Raw genomic sequence first — 21574 nt, 5'->3', positions numbered from 1 at the left:
AGTTTAGTCTCTTAGCGGTTCTAAGATAAATCAGGTTCCTATGGTCCGTCCATATGAGGAAAGGTTGCTCGGCCCCCTCCAGCCAGTGGCGCCACTCCTCCAGCGCGAGTTTTATGGCCAAGAGCTCCCTATCGCCTACGTCATAGTTTCTCTCAGCTGGAGAGAGCCGACGAGAGAAATAGGCACACGGCTGGAGCTTGCCTTGAGGCCCAGACCGCTGTGAGAGAACAGCCCCCACCCCAGTGTCGGATGCGTCCACCTCAACGATAAATTGTTGGGTGGTGTCGGGGTGACGCAGAACGGGTGCCGTAGTGAACAGTTCCTTTAACTTAGTGAACGCTGTGTGGGCCTCCGGGGGCCAGGTGAAAGGCACCTTGGAAGAAGTGAGGCGTGTGAGGGGCGCGGCGACCTGGCTGTAGTTACGGATAAAACGGCGGTAGAAGTTCGCGAACCCGAGAAAGCGTTGTAGCTGCTTCCGCGAATCTGGGACTGGCCACTCCAGAACCGCCGTGATCTTAGCTGGGTCCGTCTTCACCTGTCCCCCTGCCAGGACATAGCCCAGAAAGGAAACTGACGATGCGTGGAATTCGCATTTCTCTGCTTTGACAAACAGTCTGTTCTCTAACAACCGTCGCAGGACACTCCGGACGTGAACGCGGTGCTCCTCCATGGTTCTGGAAAAAACGAGGATGTCATCCAAGTAAACAAACACAAACACGTTCAGGAAGTCTCGCAGCACGTCGTTCACTAAAGTTTGAAAAACTGCGGGGGCATTCGTTAAGCCGAATGGCATAACCAAATACTCAAAGTGGCCCAGTGGTGTGTTAAAGGCGGTCTTCCACTCGTCCCCCTTCCTTATCCGGACCAGATGGTACGCGTTTCGTAGGTCCAGTTTTGTGAAAACGGTGGCTTCCCGGAGGGGTTCAAAAACAGAGTTAAGCAGCGGAAGGGGGTATTTATTCTTTACGGTGATGTCATTTAAGCCCCTGTAATCAATGCAAGGTCGCAACGAACCGTCCTTTTTTCCCACGAAGAAGAAGCCTGCCGCTACCGGGGAGGAAGAGGGTCGAATGACACCGGCCGCGAGTGATTCTCGAATGTAGTTTTCCATTGACTCCCTTTCCGGGCGGGACAGGTTGTATAACCTGCTGGACGGCAGCGGGGCCCCAGGCAATAGGTCAATGGCACAGTCATAGGGGCGGTGAGGTGGCAGAGAGCTAGCCTTGGCCTTATTAAACACTTCCTGTAGGTCATGGTACTCAGGTGGGACGGAGGAAAGGTCTAGTGCTTGTGCCACTAGTGGGTTCGGATTGGCTGGTGGAGCGGGAACTGCCGATCTCAAGCAGTTAGCCAGGCAGAACACACTCCAACTGGCGATCTTGCCCCCTGCCCAGTCAATGTGGGGATTATGTCTCTGTAGCCACGGGTAACCTAAAACGAGTGGTGTGTCTGGAGACGGGAAAGTGAGAAACGAAAGCGACTCGTTATGGTTCCCGGAAGTGACCAATGTGACAGGCGCTGTCCGATGGGTGATGTAAGCAAACACTTGTTTATTCAGTGCTGACGCGGGGAGGGGCGGTTCCAACAGAGTGAGCGGCAGGTCCAGCTCTTTAGCCAGCTGCTCGTCTATGAGATTTTGTTCCGCCCCAGAATCCACTAACGCAGTGCACGTAACAGTCTTTTTGTTGGTTACTATGGCAACAGACAAAACCAAGCGGGGTCTCATATGATTCAAAGTGCTGCCCACCCGTATCCCCGAACCTACCGGTGGGCTGGTCCATTTGGGCAAACCGGGCATCTGGCGATGCGGTGCCCCGGCTTCCCGCAGTACAAGCAGTCCCCGGCCTGAAAACGGCGTTCCCTCTCCTCCGGCGAGAGCCGAGAGCGCCCGATCTGCATCGGCTCCGGCGGAGGAGGCGACGGTGGGCGAGCGCACGGCGCTGGAGGACTAAACAGGGACGGTGACACGCGCAGTTCTGGGTGCAATACGGGTTTCGGTGGCTTGGACCGCCGTTCAGCCTCCCTCTCCCGCAGACGCTTATCGATTCTGCGGGCGAGTGACACCAGGTCCTCGAATGATTTGGCTGCCTCGTGGAACGCGAGCTGATCTTTCATCTGGTCGTTCAGAGAGTGCAGGAATATTCCCCGTAGGGCCGAATCGGGCCAGCCAACTGCGGCTGCCACAGTACGGAACTCCACTAGGTACTCCGCCACGCTACGCCGGCCCTGGCGGAGCGCCAGTAGCTTTTGAGCGCCGTCATCCTCGCAAACCGGCGGAGAGAAGGTCGCTTTAAATTCGTCGAGGAAGTCATCGAAGTCGCAGCGCTGTATCGGATTAGAGGTTAAATATGCTTCAGCCCATGCCAACGCTCTCCCCCTCAGCAGTCCCACAAAGTGAGAAATTTTGGCCGCGTCAGTGGGGAAGGCGAGTGGTGAGCGACTGAAGAAAAGGGTACACTGAAAAAGGAACCCCCCACACTGGTCCAAGTCGCCGTGGAAGGGTTCCGGCGGCGGTGACGTCACGCAACGGTACGCCGGGTCGGGTTGTCTAGCGCGTATCTCTCCCTGTCTCTCACTGAGCTCTTGGTACTGGTCCTGAAGTGATTGAAGTAATTGATCGTGTCGGCCTAGCATGGCACCCTGCTTATTAATAGCAGAATGTACTGGGTCTGCTGGATCCATTCTGGCCAGTCCGTACTGTCATGCGCCACGGCGCGTGAGCACAAAAAGGATCCAAACGCAGACTCAGCGCTAACAGAAGAGACACTTTATTACAATAACGAAAGGCGACCCGGGAAACCTAGAGAGCAAAACGAGGAACTGAAAAACCCGGGGAGGAAACGACACGAGGACCGTGGGAGGCTGCAAGAAAAAAGGAGAGAAGATTACTAGGAAGCCGGGAAGCAGGAAAACACATCAGAACCTAGCGGGGAGTCGCGGGCTTACGATAGAGCGGGACCGTGGGAGCTCGGGAGGGTAGAGTGGCAGTCCGTGAGCAGGAAGTCCTGTGGAGCTAGTGGAAGAGCCAGGTGATGTACTGAGAGATCCAATCGAGCAGGAGGACAGGCAGGTGACAAACGCTGAACGCCGAATCGAAACCTGGACATAAGTAGGCAGATTAGACACAGTTCCAACCAGAAGTGATACGCGCTTTCATGGGAGCCTAGTTACCACTTGTGATGAGATTACGGACTGGCATGGAGCATCCGTCAGCGCCGGGTGAAGTAGCTTCTCCTGTAATCACAGCGATGGAGAGCAGGTGTGCCGAGGAGGGCCTAGCCCGGGGGGTGTGGCCATCCGCGCATTCCACAGACACAGGACCACGGACCGTGACACATTGCGTAACACCTACAGAAAGAAATCCCCAAAGCTTCCGGTTCAGTTTTTCTGCTGATGTTAATGCCAAGGGAGGTTTTCTTGCAATCTCATGATGCACCTCAGCGTGGGCTGACCCCATCCTATAACTCAGTGCTTCAATCTAGGTGCTTGGTTTCATGGCTGTGGGTTTTCTGGCTTTGGGTTTGAAAAAACTTAGTGATTAAGAGGTGTTGCTCAGTATTTTTGTCCATATGGTGTCTTCTCTTGTATTCCCTCTTCATTGCATGCTCTTATCCATCCATCCATCTTCTTCTGCTTATCTGGGGCCGGGTGGCGTGGGCAGCAACCTAAGCAGAGAAGCCCTCCCTCTCCCCGGCCACCTTCTAAAGCTTGTCCGGGGGGAACACCAAGGCGTTCCCAGGCCAGCTTTGGTGTTTCCCCAGTGCATACATGCTTTTAATCTTCTTTAAAATGATAGAGGATTAAATGGGTTTTTTTTATCAGTGTTAGCAAACATCAGGTCGGTCATGGTCATCCATTCATGCAGACTTTGTGGACCTGTATCTAGTTGCCTAGTCTTTCTAATTTTTGAAAAAATGTGTTTTATTGTCTTTATTTAGAATAGTTGACTGAGTAATTAGTGGTCCCACTATCCATTCCTGTATTAGCTCATATGTTTCAATAGTCTCTCTGTATGAGTTATAATAAATTAAAGTCAGGTGGCAGTTCTGTAGTGAGTATATTTTACACAAAAACAAAACATCTACTTGTCACGGAGAAAGAGTTTACATTATGCCATTAAAATATTTAATGTTGACTGTCAAATTTGTTCCTGGTTTAGCTCGAACAAATCTAATTGACAGTGTTTTCGCCAGCCTCAACCTTGAGTGCACACATCAGTCACGCCATATAGTGGGATGTAATTTCAGTATGCCAATCAAGGATATTTCATTTTGGCTGTGTTTTCCAATTTACTGCTATTGGCATATAAGTCATACTGAAAATCTGCATACTTGCTGTGCGCAGCTGTATGATTTTCCCTGATGACACAAGACTGAAGTCTGCATCGTGAAACCTGAAGCACTGCAAACCCAGCTCACTGAAAACTGTAACTTGGCTGCCTGTAACATGAGACATATCCTTGCACTGTATTCCTTTTGTATTGTGGTTTACTCCATTGCTCTTTGTGATTTTTCATCAATATATCAGTATTATTAAGGACTAAAAATATGTCATCTCAGCTTTAACACGCTCGTCAGGTGACTATGACACTACACTTCTTTATTAGATCCCAAATGAGCTTTTCACCACCAAAAGGGAGTCTTATACTGGCTGCACACCATTAGGAAACCTGGCACATAGAGCCTCAGCAGTGGTCCATGTCCAGTTTACTCTCTGTTCAAAGACTGACATCAGTCTTAGAAGAATAAAGGATGGTTTGTCAGCAGCCCTGGTTTACACAGATAACTTTTTGACCTTAACACCGCGCGCACGCACACACACACACACACACACACACACACACACACACACACACACACACACACACACACACACACACACACACAGAGGAACACACACAATTTCAAAGCTATAATTTGAGAGGAACAAGTGTTGCAACTAGACACGCACAGAAATAAACAACACCCAGTCCGTCATTTGAGCAACAAAGACATGCTGCATGAACACAAAGAGTGTCCTCCACTGCTGTCCTATATTTTATTTACAAGGGTGACAAGAACAGATTAATGATCACTGGAATGATTGTGAAATTTTGTAGGTTGTACAGCTTGGTTTGCTAAACTTATGGCAAAGTAGACCATTTTCAGAGCTGGTTAACAATGATTCACTTGCATTTAGGGGCTCTGTATCCCATGATACTGACCCATGCTGTGTTCGCTTCAATAGCAGATAAACGTCTACTAAATAGATCGATATTGAGTATTCGCACCTTTGGTTTTCTTTTCTGACAAACGTATGATGTGAAAGAGGTGTAGCCTGTAGTTTTTAGTTGATGCCATCCCATCCCTGCACAATTGTAGTGAGACTTTGGTTCACTTTGCAGCCAACAAGTCCAACTTTTTCCTGATTCACTTCAGTTCAGTTTTATTTAAATGCAGCCAAATCACAACAACAGTTGCCTCAAGGCGCTGATGGATGCTGGGGTCTGCCGAGGATGCTCCTTTTTAACTGATTCTAATCATAATATTTATGAAGGGAGTTTCTAGGCACACAATTTCTAGAGTGGAGGGTCAAGAGTTCAGCATAGTTGTTTGTTTGTTTTTTTGGTTTTTTTGCAGATGATATGGTTCTGTTGGCTTTATTGAGCCATGACCTCCAACTTTCACTAGGGTGGTTTGCAGCTGAGTGTGAAGTTTCTGGGATTAGCCAGTTAGCACCTCCAAGTCTCAGGCCATGGTATTCAGTTAGAAAACGGTGGAGTGCCCACTCCAGGCAGGGAACAAGATGCTGCCTTAAGTGAAGGCATTTAAGTGTCCTGGGGTCTTGTTAATGAGTGAGGGAGAATGAAGCGAGAGCTTGACAGATAGATTGGTACAGCATCTGCAGTCACTGGGACTGATCAGAAGTGGTGAAGAGAGCTTCGATTTACGAGTTGATCCATGTTCCTACCCTCACCTTCAGGCTGTCTTTCAGAGAAAGAACAAGAAGCTCAGTTATTCAAGAGAGGCTTGGAGTAGAGTAGAATGCCTCCTGGATACTTCCAAGGCTCCAGGGCATGCTGAAGAGGTTCCATCTCTGGTCTGACTGGTTTGTTTTTTTCAATTATTTTATCTTTTGGTCAAAATGACCCCAAATGACCATAAATATGTACATAATTGTATCTTTACAAAAAATAACAGTAGCTGCCAATCTTTTTTCCTTTAGATAACATTTAAAACAGCAAACAATGGTTTGAGACCAAATAGTTTATAATATCATTATTTTGCTGTTATGATTGCTTCTTACAGTAAATTCCTTTTGGAGTCCGCAGGGACCCCATTTGGTAATTCATGTATGTTCAATATGTCTGTAAGATGAGGGTTTAAAAGTGAAATCATTTCAGTGGGTTACCTTAAAGAACTTTAATATGAGAAAATGGTTAGGCTTAGTCTTCCTAGTATCAATCTTGACAGTAAATATGCACTCTTCCTTTGTCTGTTTCTTTTCAACTGACTGAAGTAATGACCTCTCTAGTGAGCATCTTTCTCCAGCTCTATAATGATTTCATCATCGTTAAGTGACATTTCCCCCCAGAATAACATCTGACCTTATTATAAACTTCTAGTGAAGGTATAACAATTTCAGCAATCCAGCCTCACTTCATTTTCTCTGAGCTGTAGGAATCTCCAGACTGTTACAGGCACCTCTACTATTGCTCTGATTTAAAGCTTTTTGATAGTGGGTTTAATCACCCTGATCATTTAAGTAGAGAAAGTGAATGTTTGTGCGAGTGTTAGAGTAACATGTTACATCTTTGGGACTCCAAAGCAAATTCAGGCGAAATATATGTATATTTTCTTGTATGGAAAAGCCTGTGAGATGTCGTGGGACATTCATGCAGACCTCATTCAATGGATGTTATTCAGTTGGCCAGGCAGGTTAAAATAGGGCTTGTTTACCTCTGTTGAAATGTAAATATTTGCCATTACTTTATTTTTTTAACATCTTTTTAGATTTACAAAAAAGTAAATCTACAGAAGGGAAACCATTCATCCATCTGATTTTCATTTTCCATATAGCTATTAATGTTTTGTAATACCTAGAAACTTAACTATATATGGTGAGGAATTGTGAAAAATCTCTTATAGAAACTGATATTGTGCTCAATTTCTTTTCTCAATAGCCTCAGATTATTTTCTGGGACTGCAGAAGATCATAGTCATCTGTGTAAAAGGAGTGAAAAGGGGAAAACATGAGAAAGGTGTTTCTGAGAAAATCTGGTAAATAATTATTATTTGCCCTGACACCGCAATTTCACGATGCTTATTTGATGTATGTCAAAAAATAAAAAATAAAAATCCAGGAGGACTCTGAAAGTGTTTTTGCTCTGTATGAGCTCTTGGTGTTCACAAAGTATCTTTCTATTTATCCTGGCTGGCTCACCTGCTGGATCTCCAACTGGCTACATTATTTGTGTTGATCAGTTTATTACAATGATCGGCAAATAGCTATTCTCTTGTATTTATTCACTTTTTGGCAAGGATCTCTGAGCCACAGCCAAAGGTAGATATTTACATAACTGCCAGCTACACACACACACACACACACACAAGCACAAAATCCTCCACATTAAAAGAGGTTATTCACAAGAATTTCACCAGCGAGCTTAGTGACTGCCATTAGCAGTGATGCCATGGCCAAACGAGCAGCTTGAAACAGCAGAAGGACCCTGAATAGAACCAGTTGGGCGATGGCAGACTCGTAATCTCTCCAAAACGGAATGTATGAGACTTGCAAAGGGCGTGATGCCTTTAAAAAAATGAAAAAAATAAGGACACAGTGGATTTGATGATGAGTCAGAGAAAACAAGAGAGTTTCTGACTCGATTTACGTATTATGTAATTTGCAGGACTGATCTGTGATCATTAGCATTAATCTTGACAAACAGTCAGATATCCCTCTAGTATGTTTCAATAATTTCATATCATGCAGCTGCAGAGGACATTTATTAAAATATTACAGAATTACTGCTTTGCTTGTGTTGAACACACCAAAGAGAAACAGAGAAAAGATTGGTGAAGCACGTGTACGTAGACTGTTTATAAAAGACAAGTGTAGCCACTATGATCCAGCTCACTGCTTTCTAGACTGTTTTGAAGTCATATGTTGTCATATGTTGCTATGTTTTGGAAGCAGAATTGATTATATTTGATGAAGTTTACAGTATCCTGTAATAGCTGCAGTCATGGCCAAAGGTTTTAGCAGTTGCGCTACAGCCGTGCAGAGGAAAACTTTGCTCTAGCAAAGGTGCAAATAAAAGATTATGGAACTTATTAGATCCCGGTTTTGTTTTGTTTTCATGAAAAACGATCCAAATTTTATTTTTAAAAAATTGAAAAAGATCAAATAAAATACTATATAACATTTACTGTGTGAAATACTAATACTCATGTCACACACAACAGCTTCCTTAATAATGTGTAATGTTTATGCTACTAATACTACCACTCATGCCAGGCTGAAGTGATCATTCCAGGAACTGCAGTATTTAACGCATCTGCTCTGGTTGCTAAACACCAATTCAAATTAATCATGGAACACAAAGGATGGAAAAATTTTCAGAAAATGACTTGTTTAAACCGTGGTATCCTGTTACAATAACATGGTTAAACTCAGTGAACTCTTTGATGAAACCCATTCTTTCACAAATGTTTGCTAAGGCAGACTGCACGTCTCGGTGCTTGGTTTTATTTAACTATGTCAAAGATTAGTCAGATAAGTTAGCTGCAGGTTTGAAGATTGTGTGTATCTTAACTGGCACTCAGAAACATGCACAAAGAATTTCAACAAAGTTTATGAATGTTTGTAGGAACACATTTATCTCTGAATCAGAACATGATGCCGTGTCCATTTTACTGTAGGTCTCTCTGTGAGTATTGCCATTCCCTCAGCAGCCTTTCAGGCAGTAATTTTGGAAAATAGACTGATTCCCCTGCTCCACTCTGAATAATTTCATGCTGCACTTATCCTTGAAAACAAACGTCAGTGGCAAACAGGAAAATAAAGAAACAGGCATGGGAAGAAAGATAACTAAGATAACAGCCACACAACCAACTCCATTAACATGGTGATAAATGGAAATTTTAGGAAGATTAATGCAGATTTGGTCCAGTTTAACAATTAAAGTCCTAACATTACTATTATTCTATTATTATTATGAATATTAGAAATTAAGACAATTTTATTCTGTGAGAGAAGATTGAATGTCAGTCAGACAGTACATCCACACACCACACTGATGTTCTTACATTATCAGTAAAAAAAAAAATATATATATATATAGAATAAGTAAAAACATAAATGTAACAGCAAAACTTTCAGTGGTTGTGTGATGCCCAAACCCATGGCACACTCTACTAAAGTCGGTAACTCTTATGGACTTTTATTTATTCCTTCATCTAAACACAGTGACACTTTAGTTTACAATAAGGTTAGTGATTGGTTTAGATACATTTGTTCTATTTGTAAGTGTGGACATTTAGTTTACTTATGTATTTATATAATTCTAATATAAATTTTAGTGTCATAGTGATCTGATCACCCATTATATATACCCTTGTGTGTCATTTCCTGGTTAGGTCAGTTATGTTTGTTTGGACATAACTGACTGAGTTCAGTCTTGTTTCTTTAACCTCTTTTATGAGCTTGGAATTTATCTTTTTTTTGTAAATATATCTTTTTGGGTTAATAAAAACAAAACAAAAAACACACAGCCTGTTTTTTTAATCATTCCTGTGAGTCCTCCTGCTTCTAAATCGGTCCATCACAGGCTGCAAGATAACAATCCTCAGAATGTCCATTTTGAGGATTTTTATACTCAAATGTTTATCAAACTTTGCTTCAAATCAGAGAATCAAACATTTTTTAAAAATTCACAGCGCTCTGCAATAAAGTATCCTGAGATCCCAAAAGTGTAGCAGCCTCAGCATTCAGTCAAAAGCCAAATACAACTGTAACATTTCCCTTTTTAGATGTGCATCGTCTTCACTACAGTGTCTCAGAAATACTACACTCTCGCCAACGCTTTCAAAGGAGCTGAATCGACCTTCTTTATGGCTCAGAGCACAAAAGAAAAAGGGTAGGAGGAAGACAAGCACTACTCAGAAAAAGCAGAGACAGTAAAATTTGAAAACGGGCTTTGATTTTGTTTTTGTTAGGAAGAAAATGCTCTGCCTGCATAAAATGGTGTGGTCAAAAAGTAGTGTAAAAATACAATGGGTAGAGGGGAAATAATTAAATGAGATGAATGTAACACTGAAGAGAGGTAAAATGAAGGAAAACTGCATGACCTGCATGGTCATGCAGAGAGCAGACATCATCCTTTTTATTATGTAGAAAAAACTGACTTTTTTTCCCCAAACTACAAATAATAATGGTAATAATGGTATAATATGTGTTTCTCACTCTGTACAGTGTATGTGGTTGCCGATAGTGCAACTACACATACGAAAAATGTTTACATTAATGATACTTTCTAATGATAATGATTCTTTTGGGTTATCCTGTTTTTAATATATTAATAATGTGTGCACCACTGGGGACAATTTACAATTTATTACTAGAGGTCAATGCTAGTATTATTTAATGCTATTGTAAAAAAAATCTTACTAACTAATGTCTTATTTTGGATTACATCAATAGTCTTTGAATGCATTGGTCTTCATTTAGTGTGTCTTTAAACTCTGATGTTGAGGATCTACTGGAAATACATCTGTTTAGAGCTGCTTATTGAGTATTTACATTTTAATTTCAGCCATTAATACAAGGCCAGGGTACTTCACCGTGAAGCCTAAATTTACATCCACTGACTTCCTTTGACGTTACTGTACTGGCAATAGTTAGTGCAGTAATTATGGAGACTTAGTTTAACAGATATAGACTCGATGTAAACAATTGGTGGAATTGCAGTTCTAGTTATTGATATATTAGTTTTGTAAATTGTTTGATTACCACATGAAAAAAAAGGTCAAATATATTTTTCTGCAGTTTATAGAAAACGAGAAAATTCTTCACTTTGAAGTCTTTGTTGCCATCTTAATTTATTGCCAGGGTCTGTGAGGCAGAAACAGGCACCGGGACACTGTTTTTTAAGAGGTGGTGAGTGATAGAGAAGGGTATCAGGCTAGTGCGCTTTCACAGCAAAGAGGAGACTCACAGCACTCTGGCCACATATAAAAATTGTGAGCATTTGTTCTCTTGCAATAAAGCTTCTCTTCCAATATTTTACAGCATTTGTTTTATGTGTACTTTGTGGAGGTATGAAGTGAGAGCAGAAGATGTAAAAAAAAAAAAAAAAAAACAAAAGAGAAAAAAATATATTTGATGTGGCAACTTGTGGGCCTTTCTGGAGATCAATAATATACTGACTGCAGCATTTCTGGATCGGTATTACTTCAGAAAAAGACTGCTCTTTTGATTTGTTACGATGAAATCTTGGTCTAAAGCCTATTAGAGTATTTGATATACTAGTTCATAATTTAATTATAAACTTCACTTAAACAAGTTCAGACCACACACACATAGACACACAGACACACACACACACACACACACACACACAGACACACAGACACACACACACACACACACACACAGGCATGATTTTCCCCAGTCTCATGTTTTACTTGTAATCCAATCGATAACAATATAAATTTGTAAAACAATATAAAGTAACATGTCCCTGTCCTTCAATATTTCATCTCATAATGCAAAATTTCAAAATGCTGTAACTTTAAAAAAGAATAATTAAATATTCTGACGCAGCAGAGCCATAAGAAAACAGTGCTCATTTAATCAGAGAATAATTTCACTAAACTCATCATTTAGAAGCTGCAGAGGCATAAACCACAGGGGCAGAAATCACCCCAGATCACTGCAATGGACTGGTGAGTTGTCTTGGCTTTACCCCATTTCACACTTTATTGCAGCTGAGATACATATTCAGTGACACAGCATTCAATGAGCATTTGGGAAAATGATGGAAGTGGAAGAAAGATAAACTAGGAATGACTAGGTATTTTTCTTGGGATAAATGAAAAGTTACATAGGTTTAATGAGTCATCTGCTAAAATTCCCAACAGGGAACTCTCAGGAAACTGTCTGACTGACCGTCTCACGCACACCTGTTGTCAAAATTGTCTCAAAGTAAAGCCTGGAGAGTCTTCTTTTACATGTTATGTTCCAGGCTCTAAAATGTCTCCCAGTTTTCCTGCTTTATGCCACTCTTTCCTTTCTCAATCATGGCATGACATTCTTGTCCAGATGTTAATGTTTTGCACCATAATCACTGCATGTCAGAGAAGTGTAGGCACAGAGACAGTTCCCACATCCCAGCTGTGTGCTGTTTGATACCTGCTGTGCTTCACAGAATACCATCTCACTGCCTGTGGTGGGATTTGTTGGCGCTCCTTTATGCTTTCCAACTCGAAGTGTCTTTCAAATTCATTTTAATAAAGTTGCCAGACTTTACCGTGGGCAATCCTGCTTTTACCAGGATATCCAATGGTCAACTTCCCTTTTGCTAATACTATGCATATATTGTATTTTGACTATAGGGACTATTTTGTTCCTCGAGACACTATTGGAATAATAACCTCTCCACATATTTTCAACCTAAACCTAAAATACAGAAAAATAAAATCATTTTAAGTCACGAGTGAACCAGCACGATCAACAGAACTCACCTTCATGAAATGGAGTCATTAACATTGCTATTTGTGTGGAAAAGAACAAGTCACCTTGCAAGTCAAGAGTAGAAATATATAAATATACAGATGACAGCCTGAAACACATGTGAAGTATCCTAGAACTGCAGCATAGGCAGTATGTAAATAACACAGCTTATCTCTAGTTTTCCAGAATCACTATAAACATTACTGAAGCTAAACTGTAACCTTTTGTGAAACTGAAGTTTTCCACTGCTGTTTGATTAATTTCAGGCTTTTCATTGGCATTACAGAAGAAACTAATAGGCTGTAAAACAAAAACTGCAGATAACAGATTTTGTTAAAGTTCATGCTTTAGAAGAGTTCAGGCAATTACAAGAATGCGAAGCGTAGAATATCAGACAGTGATTATCTGGTGGCTGATCCTCTGTTGCCTGCATTAACTTTCTTTACATCTGGGGTGCGGTTCCTGTGTTGTAGCTTGCTGTTTTAACATTTTCAAATATAGCAGGTTGGGCTTTGGATAGAGCTATAAGTTTTTTTATTTGAAGACAATATCTATAGAAATTCACTGGCTAATTGGGTAGGGATGATCCTGGTGGACTGAAACAGCTACAGTAAAAGGCTCACATCTGGTTTCATCACATTTTTCATCCAAGCCTTCCACTAACATCTCTATCATCATCTCTTCACAATAAAACCATAAACTGGTTTATTTGACTTTAATTTTAGACTCATGGACATCATTTTGTTTGTCTACTACCTACTGGCTACATGCAGGTTTTTTTCTCTGCGTAATGTGTGGCCAAGCTGAACTGGTGAATATTTGTAGCACTGAAAGTAACTTCCGTAAATGTGGCCTTCAGCAGGGTACGTCTGCTAGCCTGAGTGTGAACTAGGTTCTGCATGCAACCTTTTCACTGTAGACATTTTGAATCATAGCAGGAAAAGTAAAGATGAGACAAAGTTTGCAAATCTGCATGTTCAATAACCAATTCTATGGAAGAAGGCACTGAAGTCCAATAATTCCAATAATGAACAAGCTGACACAACAATAGAGTCACTGGCTGGAGCTCTTTTAAATTACCAATTAGTTGTACCTGTGCTTTTAAATGTTGAACATAGCTGTTTTGGGAGGTTTTTTGTACATATAACATTAGCCGTCCTCATTATCCAATAATCCACTGTGTGTTTGTGATTTTCACAAATATTCATGATTGCCCTCTTCATCGGAAGCAAGTTGGGTCATCAAATAATCCTTATGAGAGTCAAAAATACTGCGCACTGATCCATACAAGCTATCCGGTCTTTAAGTGATGACGTGATGAATCCTGCTTCGGGGCCCAAACTACCCTGCTTTTAATAAGGCTGTTGTGTTTTTAACATGTTTTAATGCTCTTGCTGTATTTAATTTCAAAAAGCCCCTAAAACCAGTCAGTGATCACTGTCAGCCTCGCTCGATTTTTATTACCAGTATTCATTTTAAAGCTCAGTTTTTAAAACCTTACGATGTAATTAAAGCCCAGCCTATGCAGCAGTATATTAAAGACTAACCTCGTATTGTGGATGGATCATTCGAGTTGTTGTCCTGACTGAAGTTTGGTCGGTTTAAAGCATCCTGCCATGCGATTGCATTTGTCCCTGACTATCGGGAACCCTCAGTTAACTTTTATCGAGTGGAAAAAAGTTCGTCCTCCAGCTTCACTGTTTATATTATGCTAACATAGCTGTGTCGCTAGCGATCACGTAGCACATCATTATATACCAGCTAGCCAAACTTCAGTAACCCTACAAATGTCACTGCTGTTTACTTTCCATTCTTCATTTATGTCTTAAGTGATAGCAGAGCTGTACGTCTTAATTGGTTTCAGAAATCTCTCAGTCAGAACATGGTATATTATATTTAGATGGAAACTAGCGAGCTAACTCCCTACTAACTTCTGACTCCATGAAATTTAATAAATTCCATTTTCATGGATGCCTGGATGTTAAACTTAATTGTTACACCTGGTAGAGCAGCCACACTGATCACTTTATTACAGATGAAAGAATTTAGACAGTTTTTCGACTCTCAGTGATCCCGCAGTGATCGTTTGCCTTATGGACCTGCAGCGGAGTTTGGGCCCAGACGCGGCTAATGACGTCAGACTTGAAGACTGGATTGCAGCTAATCAGTAATTACAGCAACACATGGTTACAAGACTAAAGGAATGGTAGATTAAAGACTTTCATCAGTTCACAAGCATAAACTATAAACTTTGCTTTATAACAATGCACATAGCACATAGTTTTAGTCTTACGTCTATTCCAAAAAGGCTTCTAAAATTACAGAATTGTTTGCGCTGAATGTTAATCTTATATTTCTGCCACCTTTGACAGATTCTGTGAATAATTTTGTTTTACTCTGTGAACTTCTTTCTCACCCACTTAAAATACTCCCAGTGACTTTTTAACCTGCTGAATATGTATATATTATAGCATCAAATTCTTCCTCTACTACAATAAAATTATAAAAGATTTTATTGGCTTGTGGCTCATCATCCTGTCGTCTCCGGTCACAGCAATGTGCACTGTAATGCTTAACTGTGACAAGCTGATTCAATCTCAGAGGTAGTTCTCCTGCACAGAGTCAAGAGTAACAGCTCAATCCACTTCTCTTCTGCGTACGAGATGACTGGCTTTATCACAATCTATCGCATGTTTCCAGGTTGTTAAGTAGAGCGCTGTGTTATGTGGACAAACACAGTAGCTTAATTAATTGCTCTTTAACCTGTAAAGAAACCCGCAGGAGTTTCTACCACTTACTGAAGTGTGATCTGGAAACATTTGCAGTAAGCACTGATTATCCTCTGAAGAATGAAAACCTCTGCACCATGCTCATCATCAACTTTTGTGCCGAGGTTCTACTAGATGTCTATGAGCTTCTTTTTATTTATTTTATTTACTTAGTCTTAAATACAGAGTATATGCTATTCCGTCTGTGGTGAGGGAAATATTTTTAAAGTCTTTAATAAGGCTACTTCCTTTCCCCTCTGTCTAATCCTTTCGAGGCTGCTGACACAATCCAGATGATTTATGTCTACAAAATATGCGCATTGTTAATAATGTAGTTCATGGTGTTGGTAGGATTTAATGAGAGTTTTTCAATAAAGAACTTGTCAAAAAATGATTTTTTGAAACAACATTTAGCTTTCAAAGAAATGTCGTAATTTCAAAGAGGTTTTAAACAAGGGTTCTTTTGGGAACTCAGCTATCACCATTCTTGCTCTTTGTCTTATGCAGTCTTGTTTCTATAAGGTATCTTTGTGCTGAGATAAGAGTGTGGAATGTGGGGACAGGTCCTGAGAAAAAGAACCATCTTTTCATTTTACATAACAGGATGTTGCAACGGATAAACAATCACTATAATGCACTAGCAAACACACTAACACACACACACACGCTCACGCTCACGCACTGATATGTACACAACAATCTCGGTCCAATTTTTGTTTTGTTACTGTAACATCTGTGACTGTACAGACAACAGCAGACTCCTACACGTTTTAAGTGTTGATTTTCCACGGAGACTCCGGATGGATACGCTCTGATTTTTCACAGTAGTGTTCCGATGAGATCATTTCATGGTTTAGAAAGCTGTGCGTGCTTCTGTGTGTGTAGGTGTTTGTTTGTGGATGCGTGTGTGTATGGAGGGTGGGGGGCTATAATTGTGTTTGCATTCTTATCTTTCTGTGCGAATGGCTAAAATTATACTGTAGTTAAAAAATACATACAGAAATGACGAAGTCAGCTGATTTGAGCTTAAATCAGATCTGTTTGCAAATAGAAATGGCTTTTAAGTGCTTTTGCATCTCCCCTATTCCATATTGACTCCTCTAACATGCATTAAAACATCTAGCTCTAGCTGTAAGGACAGATTCAAGGAGAAAAGAGTTTCATTACTCAACCCGTTGGTATGCTTAGTCCTGAGAGGTTTGAAGAATCTCACATATCCAGATTGTTGACACTCGTGCTCATCTAATATGAAATGTCACTGTGTTTGTCATAATATGGACTGTTAAGACCTCTGGCTTCACTAAATAGATCACCAAGACTTTCTTATGACGAGTCAGTGACAGGCAGCTGAGTGGAACCAAGCAGATGGGAGAAATCAGTCAGTGTGACAGTTCCCGTCACACATCTCACACTCCTCACCCAAAAAGCAGGTGGAAAATGTATAATGTGTGTATGTGTCTACATTTGCAGGCAAGTCTTTTAGCAGAAAAAAATATCACTCTTGAGTTTGTTTTACACACGAAGGAACTTTTTTTTTTCTAATTATGTACCAGAGCGGATCCCAGTGATTTCACAGGAACTTACAGCAAGAGTTTGCCGGTGAAAGACTTCATAAGAGTGCTTTAATTTTATTTTAATAGTACGTAAGAAAAAAAACATTATCAGTACATGTGGGTTTTCTGTATTTCCTGAAATAAAGAGGAACTTGAGGTGGAAAGAATGACAGTATAGAAAGATGCTCATTAGCAAAGAAGCAGCAAGTCTGTTTGGAGAAATATGAAAAGAGCAAAAGGTAGATAAGAACAAAGGTGGACCTTCAGCTCCTGAACATGTCCATGAGCATCTCTGTTTGTGTTCATGCAGCAGGTACCTGTATCCTGTTTCTGGTTCAGCTACTCTCACTGGAGCAGAACGGTTTTTATTCAGCATGTCTCCCCACCTGTCTGATCCTATTAGACCACAACACGTCTGCTTAGCTGATCAGGGCTGGAACCCAGCAGAGTGTGAGCTGATGACTGTTGATAATGAAGAAAATGAGGATTAAATCACTTGGTAATAGAAATTAGATGAGTGCATGTGACCGCTCTAATGTAATGGTGGTTCAGACCAGTTTTTTTTTAAAACAGGGCAAAGTACAGTTGCTCATATACACATTCATTTCACATTATCCCATTATGCGAACATCGTGACTCCCTCTGTCTCTTCGACACTACCACCTCCAACAAACAAACACAGACAGACTTCCATGTTGTGTCCTTTAAACCAGGACAAAGCTCGGTGTATCCTTCAGTCATGTCACTGTCTGTCTGTCTGCTTCATATCAGAGAGCTTTGAATAAAATAAATAAAACAACAGTGCCATTCTATTGAAAATAATTAGAGATGTTATTGACCATTACATCCACAACTTTACATATAAATAATTTTTTAATGTGACATAAAAAAGAAGATTTATCTTGAATTGAATAATGCGTTATTTACTGTGAATTCTTTTAATTTGTGTTTTTATGAAAGGGCTGAGGAAAGGTTATGGAGATAAGCTGATGGCTGCATGTGTGTGTAAGGAGTCAAAATTTCCCAGCATTCCCAGGCTTCCATTGAAGTTGCAGCTTGAGTAATTGTTCATCTTTATCTCCCTCTGCTCAGTTTTCTTCTGCTTCCTTTCTTCTACCACCTGCTCCTTTTGACAGTCTTCCTAACTGAGCAGCTACAGACAGTATGGTAACAAGTGTTAACCACTGTGCTGCTAGTTGTGAAAAGAAATAACATCAAATTATAAATGAGCCTCATTTGTGCAGCAGGTTCAGCTCAACAGAGCCTGAACACAGACCGAAAGGTAAACGAGTAAATACGGGTGATGAACAGACTCGATTATCTTTAACAGATGAGATTATTACATTGGAGTTTAAAGTTAATACGTTTCTTCATATATATCTATATATCTTTCTGCTCTCACATTTCATTAACCTTCACAATCATGTATTCATTGACCAATTTCTTTCTTTTTTTCGTTTTTAAAGAATGACAAATACAGGATTTAAATTAATGTTTTACTTTGCCTTCCAGTTTGAAAAGATGAAATATAATAACACAGTTAAAGCAGTGGTTTTGTATGAATGATGGTGATTTACCGTCTTAACTGAACCTGTGGATATTGATTTTTTTTCACTAAACGTGCATCGTTGTTATTCCTCTGGCATCTAATACTGCTGTTCTGTCAAAGCCACTGGAATCTTAGAGTTGCAAAAAGGTGTGCTTGGTCCTTGTAGTGTTGTAATACTCCAGGTCTTGATAACTGTGAGAAAGCTCCCATTGAAACAGCTCTAATTACCAACTCATGACAAACAACAGGTATTTATCCAGAAGTATTTGGACAATGATATTCCATCCATCCATCCATCCATCCATCCATCCATCTTCTTCCTCTTATCCAAGGCCAGGTCGTGGGGGCAGCAGCCTAAGCAGAGAAGCTCAGACATCCCTCTCCCCAGCCACCTCCTCCAGCTTGTCCGGGGGAGCAACAAGGCTATCCCAGGCCATCTGAGAAATATAATCTCTCCAGCGTGTCCTGGGCCTGCCCCTTGGCCTCCTCTTGGTGTAACATGCCTGGAACACCTCGCCCAGGAGGCATCCTTGCAAGATGCCCGAACCACCTCAACTGACTCCTTTCAATGTGGAGGAGCAGCGGCTCTACTCCGAGCCCCTCCTGGATGGCTGAACTTCTCACCCTACCTCTAAGAAAGAGGCCAGCCATACCTCGAAGGAAGCTCATTTCTGCCGCCATGACAATGATTGTAATTTTACTTCTGTGCAGTGCTATAGTGGGGTTTACACCAAAAATTCAAAATGTGATCAAAGTGCACACATCCAGTTTTAACCTCCCTCTCTATCAGTTTCAGGGAAACTTCAGATCTTCCAGGATATTAACAAGACAGACGGGATGACTCATTGACGAGCCCCAATCACAGAGGATGTTGTAGTCCACTGAGAGTTACTGCTGATGCAGTTCCTGTTGCTCAGATCATCATTTTCAAATGATGTTCTTTAGAGAAAACTCACCACATTGATTGCAAGCTTCGTCAAGACTTCATAGGAAAGATTGTTTGATTTATTCTTGCCGGCAACTTGTGATGCAGTGCTCGCAAGCGCCGTTAGCGCTGTTAGTTACTGAGGATGTGTGACATTAATATGTGAAGCAATTAGTGGAGTTAAGTGCAAGAACAGTTAGCTTGTAATTAGCAAAGCACCATCTGTGGTTACCATGACGAGACATTGTGATCGGTGTTACTTCATTTTGTGAGGTCGAATATTTTCATGAATCTTACTTTACAGGCATTTTTCTCATTTTGCCTGCAGTGTAGTGAACAATAACAAAGCCCAGAATAGGTATGCATCTCACATACCTCTATGAACGTTGCTCATAGTCAGACTTCGCACCTACATCTCTGACGGTTATACATTTTATGACTTTGCCCATATTAGGAGCTCTAAGCTTGCATACATACATTTGGCACCACTACACCTACATATGTTTAGAAGTTGTTTGTGCAGGCCAAAGCGGAGGCCGGTACGGAAATGGGGAAGCTAAACCAGGGTAAAGGTTGTTATACAGAAATAGGAGAGGCAGATTACCACCCCAGATGGAAAGTAGTGGGCCAAGAGGATGGGACCAGCCCGTGTAAACACAACACAGGAAACTGATCTTTGACACCACAGTCGGGGACCCCTTTCACAGCTAAGAAACAGCAATGATAAAGTGAAGAAAAAACAGTCATCTTAATCGCTAACTTTTGATTTACTGTATTTTTGTAGCTGTACATGCTTGCCTCATCTCTCTATTCTCTCTATATTTGGGATGACCTCTGTTAGAACTGAAATCAAGCTCCCTGTTGGAAATAAAAGGCCCAGTGACAGAGTCCAGCACACTTTAACTATATCTGAACCAGAAGGTGGTGCTTTGCTCTGCAGTCATTTGGCTCTCTGCTGGATGTAAAGCATAATGAGACCTCAAAGTCTTTAGGGAAGCTCTCATAGGTTTTTCATGCCAGCTGAGGGCTGCAGCGTTGCAGCGGAGAGCTCAAGTCTAATAAGAGAAAAACAGTCATAAATCAAATGTTCTCAGAACAGGCACAGGTAATCAGCTGGGGTCTGGTGTGGTGGAAAACACTGGGGTGGAGTCACTAGAAATAGACAGAGCAACTCTTTATTGAGGACACAGACCAACAGCAAAACTAGAGCTCCAAGAGTCATTAGCATCAGAGTACCACGGAGCATCTGTGACTTTACTGTAAATGATCCCTTTCTGGAGGATGCAGCGCAGAGTGGAGAGAGTGCTGTCTAATGTGGTGTCATATTTAGAGGTTAAATCAATAATTATCTTTTCTGGGCTGTATCCTGATACTTGATTGATGGAAGTTGAAGCTCACACTTTGGGAAGGAGTGCCGTCAGACATGATGGACTTTACTCATCATTACTCCCCATGTGATTTTCGCAGCGGTACTTACAGGAATGGTGGACACAGCTATACACTCACTGTCCATTTTCCATGACCTTTGGACAATTTTTCAGTTTTATTCTCTTAAATCTAGAATGCAGTAGGAACAATCTTACAGTTCTATCTCAACGTGGCTTGTTAAAATCTGCAGGAGGCAGTAAACATACTGACCGCTCATAGGCAGTAAATATAACAGAATATTAATCGTTCTCTTCACATTTCACCTCTATTTAGCATCACATTGGCTTTTTGCTTTGAGGGATAAATGCCATCTAATGTGCAGACTTGCTGGGATGGATATTTTTCGCTCTCACAGGTGCGTCTGTGATGAGGTGATGTCCAGAAAAGTTCAAGGCTGCAGCGCGTGTGTGAAAATGGCTACAGTTTGTTACCACTCCAAGCACCAAAAACGGGTGGCGGCAATCTGGATTTGAACAGAAGCTGCAAGCAACACCTCAAGATAACAGTTTAGAGCAGAGTCTGTGAAATAACTCAGAACTGACTCAACTCGACTCTAAAGTCTGTGAAATTACCAGCTCTTAATATTGCCTCTCTCTACTCTTTTTTTCTGTATAATTTTCTTTCTTTGATCTTTCTGTCT

The sequence above is a fragment of the Pelmatolapia mariae genome, linkage group LG14 (assembly GCF_036321145.2).
Source record: "Pelmatolapia mariae isolate MD_Pm_ZW linkage group LG14, Pm_UMD_F_2, whole genome shotgun sequence".
NCBI lineage: Eukaryota > Metazoa > Chordata > Actinopteri > Cichliformes > Cichlidae > Pelmatolapia > Pelmatolapia mariae.
This window is presented reverse-complemented; position numbering follows the sequence as displayed.